Source organism: Phyllobates terribilis, unplaced genomic scaffold (genome assembly GCF_046119375.1).
Source record: "Phyllobates terribilis strain yellow unplaced genomic scaffold, ASM4611937v1 Scaffold_9__5_contigs__length_417890890, whole genome shotgun sequence".
NCBI lineage: Eukaryota > Metazoa > Chordata > Amphibia > Anura > Dendrobatidae > Phyllobates > Phyllobates terribilis.
In genome coordinates, this window is record NW_027362769.1 from 353,402,089 (window position 1) to 353,423,025 (window position 20,937).

Below are 20,937 nucleotides of genomic sequence, written 5' to 3' on the forward strand. Positions count from 1 at the left end.
AAATAGTATGTACTAAAACATATCAGATGGCAAGATGGGGGAGGCATATGCACAAGGATACCAATACTTCAAGTAGTGATGGATACATGTCCCTTATTATCCCCCTAATGGGGTCAGAGTAGATGTAGTCCCTAATGTCAGATACACTCACCAGTGAAGTAGCCAAGGGACGCTCAAAGAGGGGGCCAGGGGACAAGGCAGGAGCAGACCGAGATGGGACCTGCGAGCCTCGACGCGCGTTTCGCAAATCCGCTTTATCAAGAGGCGTCACAGTGAGGGCGCCGGCATCTTTTTAAATATCCCCCCAAACAAGGTCACATGTGCGCGTGTGTGACCGGAAGAAAATGGCCGCCAACCGGAAGGCGTGAACGGCGCATGCGCGGGGATCGTCAAACCGTCCCGCCCCCAGAACGCCCGTCATGACGTCGGCGCAAACCCGGAAGTGCTGTGAAGCAGAATCCGGGGTAGCGCCGACACCACGGAGACAGGCGCCTGGGTAGGCAAGGAGTGCGAGTAGCCCCGTTCATGCGCACTGCCAAAGTGGGAGGCCAGATATATATACCACAATACTCATGTACACAAATGTATAATATCCCCCGAATAACATGCGATAAGTATCACATACAACATATATAGGTGCAAGCAACTACGTAAATTGAAATACATCGGAGCAAAAAATGCAAATGTGGAAAGGGGGAGGTAGCTGTGTCCATGATATGACGGCAATCTAGGGGCAGTATCCAGAGATGTCAGTGATCAATCCATTTCCTTATCTCCGGTCGAATCAGCGGTGGGGAGGGTAGCACTGGAAGCCGGCGTAACGATAGATATAAGGTCCACAGAGGAAAGTACTATATATACACATAAAAAGAAAAAAGTTAAGAATGGACAAATAAACAAACACACAGGAAAATAAATAAAAAATAAAAAGTGAAAGGTCAAAAATAATAATTCAAAACTAATAAAATTTAAAAATAAGCTGAGCCAATAAAGCTCACTGCCATGAGAGAATCAGAACAGGAGGGGCCACAGGAGAGCATGCAAAAAAGGAACATAAGCTGCATAACATCCCAAAAGGGATAATCATATAGGCATGTTGACAGAAATAACTGTGTGCATTATCCCTGTACTGTGACATCACTGTGTGCATTATCAGTGTACTGTGACATCACTGTGTGTATTATTCCTGTTCAGTGATATCGCTGTGTGTATTATCCCTGTACTGTGACCACACTGTGATTATTATCCATGTACTGTCACATCACTGTGTGTAATATCCCTATACTGTGACATCACTGTGTGTATTATCCCTGTACTGTAACATCACTGTGTGTATTATCCCTATACTGTGACATCACTGTGAATATTATCCATGTACTGTGACATCACTGTGTGTATTATCCCTCTACTGTGACATCACTGTGTGTATTATCCCTATACTGTGACATCACTGTGTGCACTCTCCCTGTACTGTGACATTACTGTGTGCATTATCTCTGTAGTTTGACATCACTGTGTGTGTTATCCCTGTACTGTGTCATCACTGTGTGTATTATCCCTGTACTGTGACATCACTGTGTGTATTATCCATGTACTGTCACATCACTGTGTGTAATATCCCTATACTGTGACATCACTGTGTGTATTATCCCTGTACTGTAACATCACTGTGTGTATTATCCCTATACTGTGACATCACTGTGAATATTATCCATGTACTGTGACATCACTGTGTGTATTATCCCTCTACTGTGACATCACTGTGTGTATTATCCCTATACTGTGACATCACTGTGTGCACTCTCCCTGTACTGTGACATTACTGTGTGCATTATCTCTGTACTTTGACATCACTGTGTGTGTTATCCCTGTACTGTGTCATCACTGTGTGTATTATCCCTGTACTGTGACATCACTGTGTGTATTATCCCTGTACTGTGACATCACTGTGTGTATTATCCCTGTACTGTGACATCACTGTGCTTATTATCCCTGTACTGTGACATCACTGTGTGCATTATCCCTGTACTGTGACATCAATGTGTGTATTATCTCTGCACTGTGACATCACTGTGTATTATCCCTGTACTGAGACATCACTATGTGTATTATTCCTGTACTGTGACATCACTGTGTGTATTATCCCTGTACTGTGACTTCAATGTGTGTATTATCCCTGTACTGTGACAGCACTGTGTGTATTATCCCTGTACTGTGACATCACTGTGTGTTTTATCCCTGTACTGTGACATCACAGTGTGTATTATCCCTGTACTGTGACATCACTGTGCTTATTATCCCTGTACTGTGACATCACTGTGTGCATTATCCCTGTACTGTGACATCAATGTGTGTATTATCTCTGCACTGTGACATCACTGTGTATTATCCCTGTACTGAGACATCACTATGTGTATTATCCCTATACTGTGACATCACTGTGTGTATTATCCCTGTACTGTGACATCAATGTGTGTATTATCCCTGTACTGTGACATCACTGTGTGTATTATTCCTGTACTGTGACAACACTGTGTGTATTATCCCTATACTGTGACATCACTGTGTATATTATCCCTGTACTGTGACATCAATGTGTGTATTATCCCTGTACTGTGACAACACTGTGTGTATTATCCCTATACTGTGACATCACTGTGTATATTATCCCTGTACTGTGACATCAATGTGTGTATTATCCCTGTACTGTGACAACACTGTGTATATTATCCCTGTACTGCGACATCACTGTGTGTATTATTCCTGTACTGTGACATCACTGTGTTTATTATCCCTGTACTGTGACATCACTGTGTATATTATCCTTACAATGTGACATCACTGTGTGCATTATCCCTGTACTGTGACATCACTGTTTATTATCCCTGTACTGTGACATCACTGTGTGCATTATCCCTGTACTGTGACATCACTGTGTGCATTGTCCCTGTACTGTGACAACACTTTGTGCATTATCCCTCTACTGTGACATCACTGTGTCCATTATCCCTGTACTGTTACAACACTGTGTATATTATCCCTGTACTGTGACATCACTGTGTTTATTGTCCCTGTACTGTGACATGACTGTGTGTATTATCCCTGTACTGTGATATCACTGTGTGTATTATCTTTTTACTGTGACATCTTTGTGTGTATTATCCCTGTACTGTGACATCACTGTGTGTATTATCCCTGTACTGTGACATCACTGCGTGTATTATCCCTGTACTGTGACATCACTGCGTGTATTATCCCCGTACTGTGACATCTCTGCGTGTAAACCAGGGGAGGAGTCCTGAGGAGATAATTTGCATATTCCCACTGCATTTTGGGGTAAGTGAAGAGTCTCCGTGAGCTCAAAGAACACTGGATTTTGGCTGTTGGAGCTGAAAAGCATTTTTTTTAAGCTTTTTTCACTGTTTTCAGAACATTAACAATAAGAACATGGAAGAGTCCAGGAGCCATTTGGTGAGCTGCATATCCTGCTACATGTTCACAGACTTGCCAGTGGAAAAGCCAAACTTCACATGCCAGAAATGCAAGCTTGTGTCCCTGTTGGAGGAAAAGTTGCGAAATCTAGAAGAGAGGTTAACTACCTTGAAAATCATTAAGGAAGGTGAAGAGTTCTTAGACAGAGCAGAATTATCTCTTCATGATTCAGAAAGAGAAGAAATTCGAACTGCACCTGACGAAACAGAGGAATGGAAGCATGTGACCCACAGAAGCAGGAGGATCGAGAGGCAGTCAGCACCCATACTGCTCAGGAACCAGTACCAGGCTCTCACGCAGGAGAACCATGAAGAAATACAGCAAAATAAGACTTTGCCAGCAATGAATAACCTTGTAAGCCCTCAGAATCCTCCTGGATGGAGAAAGAAGAATGTTGTGAAGAAAAAACGGAGAGTGGTGGTCATGGGGGATTCCCTGTTAAGAGGAACAGAGGCTGCTATCTGCAGACCAGACATAACCTCAAGAGAAATGTGCTGTCTTTCAGGAGCAAAAATTAAAGATGTGTCTGACAGGATATCAAGACTCTTCAGACCTACAGATCACTACCCATTCCTGTTAATACATGTGGGGACAAATGACACCGCAAGAAAGGACCTGGAAACCATCTGCAGTGACTTTGAAGACTTAGGCAAGAAAGTGAAAGAATTGGGAGCGCAGGTGGTCTTCTCATCCATCCTCCCAGTGGATGGCCATGGAACAATGAGGTGGAATAAGATTCTACAGGTGAACAACTGGCTACGTCGATGGTGCCGTCAACAAGGATTTGGATTTCTGGATCACGGAATGAATTACCTATACGATGGACTACTTGCTAGAGATGGGGTGCACCTTACGAAGACTGGAAAACATGTATTTGGAAGTCGCCTTGCTACACTCATCAGAAGAGCTTTAAACTAGAACAATGTGGGAAGGGAAGCAAAAGGCCAGAAAAAGCCATACAGCTGACAAATACTATTGAGATCTCTGCTACTGGAAGTGGAAAGGAAGAACAAAGACAAAACAATTTAAATAATAAAAATATGGGAGGAAGAGAAACCAATCACAAACTAAAATGTTTTTATACAAATGCACAAAGCATGGGCAACAAACAAGGAGAATTGGAACTACTAATGCAGGAAAAGGAATATGATGTCATTGGAATCACTGAAACTTGGTGGGACAATACACATGATTGGAATAAAAGGCTAAAAGGATACAACTTATTTGCAAGAAACAGACTTGATAAACGAGGAGGAGGTGTTGCATTGTATGTTAGAAAAGCGTATATCTGCACAGAGATTGAAGCTTCAGAGACTGGGAGTTCTGTGGAAACTGTTTGGGTAAGAATACAAGGAGAGAACAACGGAAAGGACACCATTGTAGGCATTTACTACAGGCCACCTGGGCAAGCTGAAGATATGGATGAACTCTTTATGTATCAAATGACCAAGTTCTCCAAAAAATATGACGTAGTGGTCATGGGAGATTTCAACTATCCAGACATTTGTTGGGAATCTCTCTCAAGTAAAACTAACAGGTCAAGCAAATTCTTATCCTCTCTTGCTGACAACTTTATCTTCCAAAAGGTAGGGGAGAAAACAAGGGGATCTGCTACTTTGGATCTAATCCTTATAAACAGGGAGGAAATGGTTGAGGAGGTAAAGGTGGCTGGGACCCTAGGAGGCAGCGATCATGCTATTATAGAATTTTGGATAACTAGAGGAGGAAGACATGTGAAGACTCAGACTTCAAGGTTAGATTTTAGAAAGGCAGATTTTAAGAGACTCAGAAAGAGAATAGGAGGGATCCAATGGCTGGATGTCCTTAAGGACAAAAATGTCCAGGAAGGATGGGAAATTTTTAAAAATGAGATTCTCAAAGCACAATCGTTAACAATCCCGAAAAGTAGGAAGAATGGGAAGCATTTAAGGAAACCAGGATGGATGAACACAGAACTTAAACACATGCTAAAAAGAAAGAAAGAAATGTTTATTAAATGGAAAGAGGGAGGCATATCTAAAGAAGATTATAATGCAGTCTGCAGATCCTGCAGGGCACGTATCAGGTTAGCTAAAGCTGACAATGAATTAAGGCTTGCAAGAGATGTCAAAAGCAATAAAAAAGGATTTTGGGGGTATGTCAAAAGTAAAAGAAAAGTCAAAGATGCTATAGGATTTTTACAGGATGAAAATGGAGAAATGGTAAGAGAGGATGTTGAGAAGGCCGAACTTTTTAATTCCTATTTTGCATCTGTTTTCTCTCAGAAAGAAAATGTAACATCAATTGATCTTCACTGTACTTTTAAAGGAATAGAGGAATCCAAGTTATCTGTAAACAGAAAGATTGTGAGGGAATATTTAGCTAACATAAATGAGTTCAAGTCTCCAGGTCCAGATGAATTACACCCCAGAGTACTGAAGGAGATCGTAGAAGAAATTTTAGAACCACTCTCCATAATCTTTGAAAATTCTTGGAGAACAGGAGAAGTCCCAGAAGACTGGAGAAGAGCAAATGTTGTTCCTATCTTCAAAAAGGGGAAGAAGGTGGACCCAGGGAACTATAGGCCGGTGAGTCTGACTTCTATACCAGGAAAGATCTTTGAACAAATTATTAAACAACATGTATGTAAGTACATGGATAAGAATGAAGTGATTAACCAGAGTCAGCATGGGTTTGTAACTAACAAGTCATGTCAGACTAACTTAATTTCCTTCTATGACAGAATCACTGACTGGGTGGATCAGGGAAATGCTGTAGATATAGTATATCTTGACTTCAGCAAAGCATTTGACAAAGTATCTCACACCATCCTTATTGAAAAAATGACCAAGTATGCAATGGACCAGGCAACTGTTAGGTGGATTCATAACTGGCTTAGTGATCGGACTCAAAGGGTGGTTGTAAATGGCTTCACATCCAGCTGGATGAATGTCTCAAGTGGGGTACCACAGGGCTCCGTCCTGGGACCTGTATTGTTCAACATCTTTATCAATGATTTAGATGAAGGAATTGAGGGTAAACTGATTAAATTTGCTGATGACACAAAGCTAGGAGGGATAGCTAATACTAGGGAAGAGAGAGAGAGGATTCAAAAAGACCTAAATAAACTGGAGCAGTGGGCAGCAACCAACAGAATGGTTTTTAACAGGGAAAAATGCAAAGTACTACATCTGGGCAATAAAAATGAAAAAAGCATATACAGAATGGGAGGAATAGAGCTAAGCAACAGTACATGTGAAAAAGACTTAGGTATACTAATAGATCATAGACTGAACATGAGTCAACAGTGTGATGCAGCAGCAAAAAAGGCAAATACAATTCTGGGATGTATTAACAGAAGCATACAGTCTAGATCACGTGAAGTCATTATCGGTCTTTACTCCTCTTTGGTCAGACCTCATCTGGAATACTGTGTACAGTTTTGGGCACCACATTTTAAAAAAGACATAGACAAACTGGAGCAAGTTCAGAGAAGAGCGACCAGAATGGTGACTGGTCTGCAAACCATGTCCTATGAGGAACGGTTGCAGGATTTGGGAATGTTTAGCTTGCAAAAAAGAAGACTGAGAGGAGACTTAATAGCTGTCTACAAATATGTCAAGGGCTGTCACATTGTAGAAGGATCATCTTTATTCTCATTTGCACAAGGAAAGACTAGAAGCAATGGGATGAAACTAAATGGGAGGAGACATAGATTAGATATTAGAAAAAACTTTTTGACAGTTAGGGTGATTAATGAGTGGAACAGGCTGCCACGAGAGGTGGTGAGTTCCCCTTCAATGGACGTCTTCAAACAGAGGCTGGACAGACATCTGTCTGAGATGATCTAGTGAATCCTGCTTTGAGCAGGGGGTTGGACCAGATGACCCAGGAGGTCCCTTCCAACTCTACCATTCTATGATTCTATGATTATCCCTGTACTGTGATATCACTGTGTGTATTATCTTTGTACTGTGACATCATTGTGTGTATTATCCCTGTACTGTGACATCACTGTGTGAATTATGCCTGTACTGTGACATCACTGTGTGCATTATCCCTGCACTGTGACATCACTGTGTGCATTATCCCTGTACTGTGACATCACTGTGTGCATTATCCCTGTACTGTGTCATCAGTTTGTGTATTATCCCTGTACTGTGACATCACTGTGTGTATTATCCCTGTACTGTGACATCACAGTTTGCATTATCCCTGTACTGTGACATCACTGTGTGTATTATCCCTGTACTGTGACATGACTGTGTGCATTACCCCTGTACTGTGACATGACTGTGTGCATTATCCCTGTACTGTGACATCACTGTGTGCATTATCCCTGTACTGTGGCATTACTGTGTGTTCTATCCCTGTACTGTGACATCACGGTGTGTATTATCTCTGTACTGTGACATCACTGTGCTTATTATCCCTGCACTGTCAAATCACTGTGTGCATTATCCCTGTACTGTGACATTACTGTTTACATTATCCCTGTACTGAGACAACACTGTGTTTAATTTCCCTGTACTGTGACATCACTGTTTGTATTAGCCCTGTACAGTGACATCACTGTGTGTTTTATCCCTGTACTGTGACATCACTGTGTGTATTATCCCTGTACTGTGACATCACTGTGCTTATTATCCCTGTACTGGGACATCACTTTTTGCATTATCCCTGTGCTGTGACATCAATGTGTGTATTATCTCTGTACTGTGACATCACTGTGTATTATCCCTGTACTGTGACATCACTGTGTGTATTATCCCTGTACTGTGACTTCACTGTGTGTATTATCCCTGTACTGTGACATCACTGTGTGTATTATCCCTGTACTGTGACATCACTGTGTTTATTATCCCTGTACTGTGAAATCACTGTGTATATTATCCTTGTACTGTGACATCACTGTGTATATTATCCTTGTACTATGACATCACTGTGTGTATTATCCCTGTGCTGTGACATCACTGTGTGCATTATCCCTGTACTGAGACTTCACTGTGTGCATTATCCCTGTACTGTGACATCAATGTGTGTATTATCTCTGTACTGTGACATCACTGTGTACTATCCCTGTACTGTGACATCACTGTGTGTATTATCCCTGTACTGTGACTTCACTGTGTGTATTATCACTTTACTGTGACATCACCGTGTATATTATCCCTGTACTGTGACATTACTGTGTTTATTATCCCTGTACTGTGAAATCACTTTGTATATTATCCTTGTACTGTGGCATCACTGTGTATATTATCCTTCTACTGTGACATCACTGTGTGCATTATCCCTGTATTGTGACATCACTGTTTATTATCCCTGTACTGTGACATCACTGTTATCCCTGTACTGTGACATCACTGTGTGCACTATCCCTGCACTGTGACATCACAGTGTTTATTATCCCTGTACTGTGACATCACTGTGTGTATTATCCCTGTACTGTGATATCACTGTGTGTATTATCCCTGTACTGTGACATCACTGTGTGTATTATCCCTGTACTGTGACATCACTGTGTGTATTATCCCTGTACTGTGACATCACTGTGTGTATTGGGCATGTACTTTGACATCCCTGTGTGCATTATCCCTGTACTGTGACATCACTGTGTGCATTATCACTGTACTGTGACATCACTGTGTGCATTATCCCTGTACTGAGACATTACTGTGTTTATTATCCCTGTACTGTAACATCACTGTGTGTATTATCCCTGTACTGTGACATCACTGTGTGTATTATCCCGGTACTGTGACATTACTGTGTATATTATTCCTGTACTGTGACACGACTGTGTGTATCATCCCTGTACTGTGACATCACTGTGTTTATTATTGCTGTACTGTGACATCACTGTGTATATTATCCCTGTTCTGTGACATCACTGTGCGTATTATCCCTGTACTGTGACATCACTGTGTTTTTTATCCGTGGACTGTGACATCACTGTGTGTATTATTCCTGTACTGTGACATCACTGTGATTATTATCCCTGTACTTTGACATCACTGTGTGCATTATCCCTGTACTGTGACTTCACTGTGTGTATTATCCCTGTACTGTGACATGACTGTGTGCATTATCAGTGTACTGTGACATCACTGTGTGCATTATCCCTGTACTGTGACATTACTGTGTTTATTATCCCTGTACTGTGACATCACTGTGTGTATAATCCCTGTACTGTGACATCACTGTGTGTATTATCTCTGTACTGTGACATCACTGTGTATTATTCTTGTACTGTGAAATCACAGTGTTTATTATCCCTGTACTGTGACATCACTGTGTTTATTATCCCTGTACTGTGACATCACTGTGTGTATTATCCCTGTACTATGACATCACTGTGTGTATTATCTCTGTACTGTGACATCACTGTGTATATTCTCTCTGTACTGTGACATCACTGTGTTTATTATCCCTCTACTGTGACATCACTGTGTTTATTATTCCTGTACTGTGACATCACTGTGTGTTTTATCCCTGTATTGTGACATCACTGTGTGTATTATCTCTGTACTGTGACATCACTGTGTGTATTATCCCTGTACTGTGACATCACTGTGTATATTCTCTCTGTACTGTGACATCACTGTGTTTATTATCCCTCTACTGCGACATCACTGTGTGTATTATCCCTGTACTGTGACATCACTGTGTGTATTATCTCTGTACTGTGACATCACTGTGTATTATTCTTGTACTGTGAAATCACAGTGTTTATTATCCCTGTACTGTGACATCACTGTGTTTATTATCCCTGTACTGTGACATCACTGTGTGTATTATCCCTGTACTATGACATCACTGTGTGTATTATCTCTGTACTGTGACATCACTGTGTATATTCTCTCTGTACTGTGACATCACTGTGTTTATTATCCCTCTACTGTGACATCACTGTGTTTATTATTCCTGTACTGTGACATCACTGTGTGTTTTATCCCTGTACTGTGACATCACTGTGTGTATTATCTCTGTACTGTGACATCACTGTGTGTATTATCCCTGTACTGTGACATCACTGTGTGCATTATCCCTGTACTGTGACATCACTGTGTATATTATCCCTGTACTGTGACATATCTGTGTGTATTATCCCTGTACTCTGACATCACTGTGTTTCTTATCCCTGTACTGTGACATCACTGTTTATTATCCCTGTACTGTGACATCACTGTGTGTATTATCCCTGTACTGTGACATCACTGTGTGTATTATCTCTGTACTGTGACATCACTGTGTGTATTATCCCTGTACTGTGAAATCACTGTGCGTATTATCCCGGTACTTTGACATTACTGTGTATATTATCCTTGTAATGTGACTCGACTGTGTGTATCATCCCTGTACTGTGACATCACTGTGTTTATTATCCCTGTACTGTGACATCACTGTGTATATTATCCCTGTACTGTGACATCACTGTGCGTATTATCCTTGTACTGTGACATCACTGTGTTTTTTATCCGTGGACTGTGACATCACTGTGTGTATTATCCCTGTACTGTGACATCACTGTGCTTAATATCCCTGCACTTTGACATCACTGTGTGCATTATCCCTGTACTTTGACTTCACTGTGTGTATTATCCCTGTACTCTGACATGACTGTGTGCATTATCCCTGTACTGTGACATAACTGTGTGCATTATCCCTGTACTGAGACATCACTGTGTGGATTATCCCTATACTGTGACATCACTGTGTATAATATCTCTGTACTGTGACATCACTGTGTTTATTCTCCCTGTACTGTGACATCACTGTGTGCATTATCCCTGTACTGTGACATCACTGTGTGTATTATCCCTGTACTGTGATATGACTGTGTGTATTATCCTTCTACTGTGACATCACTGTGTGTATTATCCCTGTACTGTGACATCACTGTCTGTACTATCCCTTTACTGTGACATCACTGTGTGTATTATCCCTATACTGTGACATCACTGTGTGTATTATTCCTGTACTGTGACATCACTATGTGTACTATCCCTGTACTGTGACATCACTATGTGTATTATCCCTGTACTGTGACATCACTGTGTATATTATCCCTGTACTGTGACATCACTGTGTTTATTATCCCTGTACTGTAACATCACTGTGTGTATTATCCATGTACTGTGACATCACTGTGTGTATTATCCCTGTACTGTGACATCACTGTGTATATTATCCCTGTACAGTGACATAACTGTGTGTATTAATCCTGTACGGTGACATCACTGTGTTTCTTATCCCTGTACTGTGACATCACTGTTTATTATCCCTGTACTGTGACATCACTGTGTGTATTATCCCTGTACTGTGACATCACTGTGTGTATTATCTCTGTACTGTGACATCACTGTGTGTATTATCCCTGTACTGTGACATCACTGTGTGTATTATCCCGGTACTGTGACATTACTGTGTATATTATCCCTGTACTGTGACACGACTGTGTGTATCATCCCTGTACTGTGACATCACTGTGTTTATTATCCCTGTACTGTGACATCACTGTGTATATTATCCCTGTACTGTGACATCACTGTGCGTATTATCCCTGTACTGTGATATGACTGTGTGTATTATCCCTGTACTGTGACATCACTGTGTGTATTATCCCTGTACTGTGACATCACTGTGTGTACTATCCCTTTACTGTGACATCACTGTGTGTATTATCCCTATACTGTGACATCACTGTGTGTATTATTCCTGTACTGTGACATCACTATGTGTACTATCCCTGTACTGTGACATCACTATGTGTATTATCCCTGTACTGTGACATCACTGTGTATATTATCCCTGTACTGTGACATCACTGTGTTTATTATCCCTGTACTGTAACATCACTGTGTGTATTATCCATGTACTGTGACATCACTGTGTGTATTATCCCTGTACTGTGACATCACTGTGTATATTATCCCTGTACTGTGACATAACTGTGTGTATTAATCCTGTACGGTGACATCACTGTGTTTCTTATCCCTGTACTGTGACATCACTGTTTATTATCCCTGTACTGTGACATCACTGTGTGTATTATCCCTGTACTGTGACATCACTGTGTGTATTATCTCTGTACTGTGACATCACTGTGTGTATTATCCCTGTACTGTGACATCACTGTGTGTATTATCCCGGTACTGTGACATTACTGTGTATATTATCCCTGTACTGTGACACGACTGTGTGTATCATCCCTGTACTGTGACATCACTCTGTTTATTATCCCTGTACTGTGACATCACTGTGTATATTATCCCTGTACTGTGACATCACTGTGCGTATTATCCCTGTACTGTGACATCACTGTATTTTTTATCCGTGAACTGTGACATCACTGTGTGTATTGTCCCTGTACTGTGACATCAATGTGTGTATTATCTCTGTACTGTGACATCACTGTGTACTATCCCTGTACTGTGACATCACTGTGTGTATTATCCCTGTACTGTGACTTCACTGTGTGTATTATCCCTTTACTGTGACATCACCGTGTGTATTATCCCTGTACTGTGACATCACTGTGTTTATTATCCCTGTACTGTGAAATCACTGTGTATATTATCCTTGTACTGTGACATCACTGTGTGCATTATCCCTGTATTGTGACATCACTGTTTATTATCCCTGTACTGTGACATCACTGTGTTATCCCTGTACTGTGACATCACTGTGTGCAGTATCCCTGTACTGTGACATCACTGTGTGTATCATCCCTGTACTGTGACATCACTGTGTATATTATCCCTGTACTGTGACATCACTGTGTTTATTATCCCTGTACTGTGACATCACTGTGTGTATTATCCCTGTACTGTGATATCACTGTGTGTATTATCCCTGTACTGTGACATCACTGTGTGTATTATCCCTAAACTGTGACATCACTGTGTGTATTATCTCTGTATTGTGACATCACTGTGTATTATCCCTGTACTGTGACATCACTGTGTTTATTATCCCTGTACTGTGACATCACTGTGTATATTATCCCTGTACTGTGACATCACTGTGTATTATCCCTGTACTGTGACATCACTGTGTGTATTATCCCTTTACTGTGACATCACTGTGTGTATTATCCGTGTACTGTGACATCACTGTGTTTATTATCCCTGTACTGTGACATCACTGTGTGTATTATCCCTGTACTGTGACATCACTGTGTTTATTATCCCTGTACTGTGACATCACTGTTTATTATCCCTGTACTGTGACATCACTCTGTGTATTATCCCTTTACTGTGACATCACTGTGTGTATTATCCCTGTACTGTGACATCACTGTGTTTATTATCCCTGTACTGTGACATCACTGTGTATATTATCCCTGTACTGTGACATCACTGTGTGTATTATCCCTGTACTGTGATATCACTGTGTTTATTATCCCTTTACTGTGACATCACTGTGTATTATCCCTGTACTGTGACATCACTGTGTGTATTATCCCTGTACTGTGACATCACTGTGTTTATTATCCCTGTACTGTGACATCACTGTGTGTATTATCACTGTACTGTGATATCACTGTGTTTATTATCCCTTTACTGTGACATCACCGTGTATTATCCCTGTACTGTGACATCACTGTGTGTATTATCCCTGTACTGTGACATCACTGTGTTTATTATCCCTGTACTGTGACATCACTGTGTGTATTATCCCTGTACTGTGACATCACTGTGTTTATTATCCCTGTACTGTGACATCACTGTGTTTATTATCCGTGGACTGTGAAATCACTGTGTGTATTATCCCTGTTCTGTGACATCACTTTGTGTATTATCCCTGTACTGTGACATCACTGTGTTTACTATCCCTGTACTGTGACATCACTGTGTTTATTATCCCTGTACTGTGACATCACTGTGTGTATTATCCCTGTACTGTGACATCACTGTGTGTATTATTCCTGTACTGTGACATCACTGTGTGTACTATCCCTGTACTTTGACATCACTGTGTGTATTATCCCTGTACTGTGACATCACTATGTGTATTATTCTGTACTGTGACATCACTATGTGTACTATCCCTGTACTGTGACGTCACGTGTACTATCTCTGTACTGTGACATCACTGTGTATTATCCATGTACTGTGACATCACAGAGTTTTTATTATCCCTGAACTGTGACATCACTGTGTTTATTATCCCTGTACTGTAACATCACTGTGTGTTTTATCCATGTACTGTGACATCACTGTGTGTATTATCCCTGTACTGTGACTTCACTGTGTGTATTATCCCTGTACTGTGACATCACTGTGTGTATTATCCCTGTACAGTGACATCATTGTGTATATTATCCCTGTACTGTGACAACACTGTGTGTATTATCCCTGTACTGTGACATCCCTGTGTTTATTATCTGTGGACTGTGACATCACTGTGTTTATTATCCCTGTACTGTGACATCACTGTGTGTATTATCCCTGTATTGTGACATCACTGTGTGTATTATCTCTGTACTGTGACATCACTGTGTATTATCCCTGTACTCTGACATCACTGTGTTTATTATCCATGTACTGTGACATCACTGTGTATATTATCCCTTTACTGTGACATCACTGTGTATTATCCCTGTACTGTGACATCACTGTGTATTATCCCTGTACTGTGACATCACTGTGTTTATTATCCCTGTACTGTGACATCACTGTGTGTATTATCCCTGTACTGTGACATCACTGTGTTTATTATCCCTGTACTGTAACATCACTGTGTTTATTATCCGTGGACTGTGACATCACTGTGTGCATTATCCCTGTACTGTGACATCACTGTGTGTATTATCCCTGTACTGTGACATCACTGTGTTCATTTTCCCTGTACTGTGATATCACTGTGTGTATTATCTCTCTACTGTGACATCACTGTTTATTATCCGTGTACTGTGACATCACTGTGTGTATTATCCCTGTACTGTGACATCACTGTGTGTATTATCCCTGTACTGTCACATCACTGTATGCTCTATCCCTGTACTGTGACATTACTGTGTATTATCCCTGTACTGTGACATCACTGTGTGTATTATCCCTGTACTGTGACATCATTGTGTGTATTATCCCTGTACTGTGACATCTCTATGTATTATCCCTGTACAGTGACATCACTGTGTGTATTATCCCTGTACTGTGACATCACTGTGTGTATTATCCCTGTACTGTGACATCGCTGTGTTTATTATCCGTTGACTGTGACATCACTGTGTATTATCCCTGTACTGTGACATCACTGTGTGTATTATCCCTGTACTGTGACATCACTGTGTGTATTATCCCTGTACTGTGATATCACTGTGTTTATTATCCCTTTACTGTGACATCACTGTGTATTATCCCTGTACTGTGACATCACTGTGTTTATTATCCCTGTACTGTGACATCACTGTGTGTATTATCCCTGTACTGTGACATCACTGTGTTTATTATCCCTGTACTGTGACATCACTGTGTTTATTATCCCTCTACTGTGACATCTCTGTGTGTATTATCCCTGTACTGTGATATCACTGTGTGTATTGTGCATGTACTTTGACATCACTGTGTGCATTATCCCTGTACTGTGACATCACTGTGTGCATTATCACTGTACTGTGACATCACTGTGTGCATTATCCCTGTACTGCGACATTACTGTGTTTATTATCCCTGTACTGTGACATCACTGTGTGTATTATCCCTGTACTGTGACATCACTGTGTGTATTATCTCTGTACTGTGACATCACTGTGTATTATTCCTGTAATGTGAAATCACAGTGTTTATTATCCCTGTACTGTGACATCACTGTGTTTATTATCCCTGTACTGTGACATCACTGTGTTTCTTATCCCTGTACTGTGACATCACTGTTTATTATCCCTGTACTGTGACATCACAGTGTGTATTATCCCTGTACTGTGACATCACTGTGTGTATTATCTCTGTACTGTGACATCACTGTGTGTATTATCCCTGTACTGTGACATCACTGTGTGTATTATCCCGGTACTGTGACATTACTGTGTATATTATCCCTGTACTGTGACACGACTGTGTGTATCATCCCTGTACTGTGACATCACTGTGTTTATTATCCCTGTACTGTGACATCACTGTGTATATTATCCCTGTTCTGTGACATCACTGTGCGTATTATCCCTGTACTGTGACATCACTGTGTTTTTTATCCGTGGACTGTGACATCACTGTGTGTATTATTCCTGTACTGTGACATCACTGTGCTTATTATCCCTGTACTTTGACATCACTGTGTGCATTATCCCTGTACTGTGACTTCACTGTGTGTATTATCCCTGTACTCTGACATGACTGTGTGTATTATCCCTGTACTGTGACATGACTGTGTGCATTATCCCTGTAATGTGACATCACTGTGTGCATTATCCCTGTACTGTGACATTGCTGTGTTTATTATCCCTGTACTGTGACATCACTGTGTGTATTATCCCTGTACTGTGACATCATTGTGTGTATTATCCCTGTACTGTGACATCACTGTGTATTATTCTTGTACTGTGAAATCACAGTGTTTATTATCCCTGTACTGTGACATCACTGTGTTTATTATCCCTATACTGTGACATCACTGCGTGTATTATCCCTGTACTATGACATCACAGTGTGTATTATCTCTGTACTGTGACATCACTGTGTATATTCTCTCTGTACTGTGACATCACTGTGTTTATTATCCCTCTACTGTGACATCACTGTGTTTATTATCCCTGTACTGTGACATCACTGTGTGTTTTATCCCTGTACTGTGACATCACTGTGTGTATTATCTCTGTACTGTGACATCACTGCCTGTATTATCCCTGTACTGTGACATCACTGTGTGCATTATCCCTGTACTGTGACATCACTGTGTGCATTATCCCTGTACTGTGACATCACTGTGTGTATTATCCCTGTACTGTGACATCACTGTGTGTATTATCTCTGTACTGTGACATCACTGTGTGTATTATCCATGTACTGTGAAATCACTGTGTGTATTATCCCGTTACTGTGACATTACTGTGTATATTATCCTTGTAATGTGACACGACTGTGTGTATCATCCCTGTACTGTGACATCACTGTGTTTTTTATCCCTGTACTGTGACATCACTGTGTATATTATCCCTGTACTGTGACATCACTGTGCGTATTATCCTTGTACTGTGACATCACTGTGTTTTTTATCCCTGTACTGTAACATCACTGTGTGTATTATCCATGTACTGTGACATCACTGTGTGTATTATCCCTGTACTGTGACATCACTGTGTGTATTATCTCAGTACTGTGACATCAGTGTGTGTATTATCCCTGTACTGTGACATCACTGTGTGTATTATCCCTGTACTGTGACATCACTGTGTTTATTATCCCTGTACTATGACATCACTGTGTATATTATCCCTGTAATGTTACATCACTGTGTGTATTATCCTTGTACTGTGACAACACTGTGTTTATTATCCCTGTACTGTGACATCACTGTGTGTATTATCCCTGTACTGTGACATCACTGTGTGCATTATCACTGTACTGTGACATCACTGTGTGCATTATCCCTGTACTGTGACATTACTGTGTTTATTATCCCTGTACTGTGACATCACTGTGTGTATTATCTCTGTACTGTGACATCACTGTGTATTATTCCTGTACTGTGACATCACTGTGTTTCTTATCCCTGTACTGTGACATCACTGTTTATTATCCCTGTACTGTGACATCACAGTGTGTATTATCCCTGTACTGTGACATCACTGTGTTTATTATCCCTGTACTGTGACATCACTGTGTTTCTTATCCCTGTACTGTGACATCACTGTTTATTATCCCTGTACTGTGACATCACAGTGTGTATTATCCCTGTACTGTGACATCACTGTGTGTATTATCTCTGTACTGTGACATCACTGTGTCTATTATCCCTGTACTGTGACATCACTGTGTGTATTATCCCGGTACTGTGACATTACTGTGTATATTATCCCTGTACTGTGACACGACTGTGTGTATCATCCCTGTACTGTGACATCACTGTGTTTATTATCCCTGTACTGTGACATCACTGTGTATATTATCCCTGTTCTGTCACATCACTGTGCGTATTATCCCTGTACTGTGACATCACTGTGTTTTTTATCCGTGGACTGTGACATCACTATGTGTATTATTCCTGTACTGTGACATCACTGTGCTTATTATCCCTGTACTTTGACATCACTGTGTGCATTATCCCTGTACTGTGACTTCACTGTGTGTATTATCCCTGTACTCTGACATGACTGTGTGCATTATCCCTGTACTGTGACATGACTGTGTGCATTATCCCTGTAATGTGACATCACTGTGTGCATTATCCCTGTACTGTGACATTACTGTGTTTATTATCCCTGTACTGTGACATCACTGTGTGTATTATCCCTGTACTGTGACATCACTGTGTGTATTATCTCTGTACTGTGACATCACTGTGTATTGTTCTTGTACTGTGAAATCACAGTGTTTATTATCCCTGTACTGTGACATCACTGTGTTTATTATCCCTGTACTGTGACATCACTGTGTGTATTATCCCTGTACTATGAAATCACAGTGTGTATTATCTCTGTACTGTGACATCACTGTGTATATTCTCTCTGTACTGTGACATCACTGTGTTTATTATCCCTCTACTGTGACATGACTGTGTTTATTATCCCTGTACTGTGACATCACTGTGTGTTTTATCCCTGTACTGTGACATCACTGTGTGTATTATCTCTGTACTGTGACATCACTGTGTGTATTATCCCTGTACTGTGACATCACTGTGTGCATTATCCCTGTACTGTGACATCACTGTGTTTATTATCCCTGTACTGTGACATCACTGTGTGTATTATCCCTGTACTATGACATCACAGTGTGTATTATCTCTGTACTGTGACATCACTGTGTATATTCTCTCTGTACTGTGACATCACTGTGTTTATTATCCCTCTACTGTGACATGACTGTGTTTATTATCCCTGTACTGTGACATCACTGTGTGTTTTATCCCTGTACTGTGACATCACTGTGTGTATTATCTCTGTACTGTGACATCACTGTGTGTATTATCCCTGTACTGTGACATCACTGTGTGCATTATCCCTGTACTGTGACATCACTGTGTAAATTATCCCTGTACTGTGACATATCTGTGTGTATTATCCCTGTACTCTGACATCACTGTGTTTCTTATCCCTGTACTGTGACATCACTGTTTATTATCCCTGTACTGTGACATCACTGTGTGTATTATCCCTGTACTGTGACATCACTGTGTGTATTATCTCTGTACTGTGACATCACTTTGTGTATTATCCATGTACTGTGAAATCACTGTGTGTATTATCCCGTTACTGTGACATTACTGTGTATATTATCCTTGTAATGTGACACGACTGTGTGTATCATCCCTGTACTGTGACATCACTGTGTTTATTAACCCTGTACTGTGACATCACTGTTTATATTATCCCTGTACTGTGACATCACTGTGCGTATTATCCTTGTACTGTGACATCACTGTGTTTTTTATCCCTGTACTGTAACATCACTGTGTGTATTATCCATGTACTGTGACATCACTGTGTGTATTATCCCTGTACTGTGACATCACTGTGTGTATTATCTCAGTACTGTGACATCAGTGTGTGTATTATCCCTGTACTGTGACATCACTGTGTGTATTATCCCTATACTGTGACATCACTGTGTTTATTATCCCTGTACTGTGACATCACTGTGTATATTATCCCTGTAATGTTACATCACTGTGTGTATTATCCTTGTACTGTGACAACACTGTGTTTATTATCCCTGTACTGTGACATCACTGTGTGTATTATCCCTGTACTGTGACATAACTGTGTGTATTATCTCAGTACTGTGACATCAGTGTGTGTATTATCCCTGTACTGTGACATCACTGTGTGTATTATCCCTATACTGTGACATCACTGTGTTTATTATCCCTGTACTGTGACATCACTGTGTATATTATCCCTGTAATGTGACATCACTGTGTGTATTATCCCTGTACTGTGACAACACTGTGTTTATTATCCCTGTACTGTGACATCACTGTGTGTATTATCCCTGTAATGTGACATCACTGTGTGTATTATCCCTGTACTGTGACATCACTGTGTTTATTATCCCCTACTGTGACATCACTGTGTTTATTATCCGTGGACTTGACATCACTGTGTGTATTATCCCTGTACTGTGACATCACTTTGTGTATTATCCCTGTACTGTGACATCACTGTGTTTATTATCTGTGGACTGTGACATCTCTGTTTGCATTATCCCTGTACTGTGACGTCACTGTGTATATTATCACTGTACTGTGACATCACTGTGTTCATTATCCCTGTACTGTGACATCACTGTGTTCATTATC

At 40.7% G+C, this 20,937-nt stretch overlaps 1 long non-coding RNA gene across 1 annotated transcript in view; it reads right to left on the reverse strand.

The window, feature by feature from the left end:
* Positions 1-729: 729 nt before the first annotated feature.
* The window catches only part of LOC141162246 (uncharacterized), a 189,087-nt gene continuing 168,879 nt past the window's right edge, over positions 730-20,937 (reverse strand). The window contains exon 4 of the long non-coding RNA XR_012250752.1: positions 730-851. This is a non-coding gene — a long non-coding RNA (uncharacterized lncRNA). The remainder of the gene's footprint in view (positions 852-20,937) is intronic.